The sequence below is a fragment of the Chrysemys picta genome, chromosome 20 (assembly GCF_011386835.1).
Source record: "Chrysemys picta bellii isolate R12L10 chromosome 20, ASM1138683v2, whole genome shotgun sequence".
In the NCBI taxonomy this organism is placed as follows: Eukaryota; Metazoa; Chordata; order Testudines; family Emydidae; genus Chrysemys; species Chrysemys picta.
The window spans coordinates 19039404-19041491 of NC_088810.1; positions in this window are offsets into that span (position 1 = coordinate 19039404).

Genomic DNA, 2088 nt, shown 5'->3' on the forward strand with positions numbered 1-2088 from the left:
GTTTCTTCTTTGTTTCTGACTCACTGCTGGCTTGGAGGGGGGGCGTGGGAGCTTTGGGCAGGGCTGGGAATTGTCAGATGTCCCAGGCGAGCGAGACACAGGGCACCGCTCAGCGTGGGAGCCGGGAGCACCCCACGCCGGCTCGGGGGCTGGCGCCCGGGGGTCTGCTGCAGCCAGGCGGCGGCCGCTGAAGTCTAAGCAAAGGGGGCAAGTCCCTCCCTCCTGTTGGTTTTAAGGGTGGGTGGGTGCGAGGGATACCTCGGGGACGGGAGGGGGCATTTTCGCCAGGGCTCACACGGCCACAGTTCAGAGGTCAGTTGTCAAACTCGCAGAAAAGGGGGGTTGGCTTGGGGGGGGTGTTGCCTGGGATTGGTGGTTTGCTCATTTTGGGGGTCCTACATCGGGTTCTATAATACCCGAACCATCACAGTGCAGGACTGGTGTCATGGTATCGTTGGGGCTCACATACCTTGCTGATAGATAGATAGATAGATAGATAGATAGATAGATAGATAGATAGATAGAGGGGGTGTATGGGGATAGATAGATAGATAGATAGATAGATAGATAGATAGATAGATTGTATGAGGATAGATAGATAGATAGATAGATAGATAGATAGATAGATAGATAGATAGATAGAGGGGGTGTATGGGGATAGATAGATAGATAGATAGATTGTATGAGGATAGATAGATAGATAGATAGATAGATAGATAGATGATAGCCTTACAGTGGAAATGTTCAACTTGATTCTTTAGTCTGGCACACACCCACCCTTTGCTGATAGCCGACTATATTTGAACACAAGTACTTTGGAAGTAATGCCATGAGAATACTGATGATGTACTTGTGTTGTGCTGTTAGCATCCTCTTAATACATTATGCGCTGGAAGCAAAAATTGACGTTGAGCCCTTAGAATATAAAGTATTTCAAGGCCATTTGCGGAGGGAGCGATGGGTCTTTCGCCCCCTTTTCAGTGGCTAGTATGTCTGTGGAGACCCTCGGGGCTGGGGTGTGCACCCCATGCCAGCCCTGGTGGGATTAAGGAGGGCCAGAGAGGCCAGTTAGGTTACTGGGCATTGCCTGGGAGAGGGTGGACCAGGGTTAATTGAAAGTGAAGCCCAGCTGGGGAAGGGCTGGGACAGCACTTGAAAGACAGGAAGCTGCAGGCAGACGTCAGAGGAGAAGTTTGTGGGCATGCTCTGGGAGGCTGGGCTCATTAGGGGGCAAGGGGAAATCTAGGGGGAGAGTCACCCCTGAGAGCCTGCCCTGGACTAGGGAGTCTGGTAAGGAGCTGGAAGGGTAGCCACAGGGAGCAGAGTACATGCCCACGGTAAACCCAGAACCAGGCACGAGAAGATGGAGAGGCTTGGTCGAAGGAGTGACAGCGATGGGCACTGAGCAGAGCTGGCTGCTGGTTATAGGATCCCTGGGCTGGACCCTGCTGAAGGGATGAGGCTGGCTTCCCCTGCTAGCCAGCAGTATAGTGGCAGAGAGCCCCGCGCTGGGGCTGACAACCGTCCAGAGAGGGCATTTAGACAGTGGTCCTGCTGGACTTCGTAACCCTGGACCGGGGGGGCTGAATGGCCAAGTTACCGAAGGGAGGCTTGCAAAGCAAACCAAGGCAGAGGGCGGCACGCAGTACAGTGACACTTTCCCAGACTTTAGGGTTGGTCTACACTTACAGCGCTTCTCCTGTCGGTGTGGGGACACCACCTCCCCGAGAAGCGGTAGCTATGGCCACAGGAGACGCTCTCCTGCCGACATAGTTCTGTCTGCGCCGCGGGTGAGGTTGGTATAACTGCGTTGGATTTTCCACACTCCTAACTGACGGAGTTACACCGCCATAGAACATGACCCCCAGCTCATGTGCTGTAGACCACTGCCCCCGTCTCATGTGCTGTGGGAGACACTGCCCCCGTCTCATGTGCTGTAAGATACACAGACTATGTGCAAGAACATCACAGACTGCTAACTCAGGTCTGGTCTATACTACCCGCCTGAATCGGCGGGTAGAAATCGACCTCTCCGGGATCGATTTATCGCGTCCCGTTGGGACGCGACAATCGATCCCCGAATCGGCG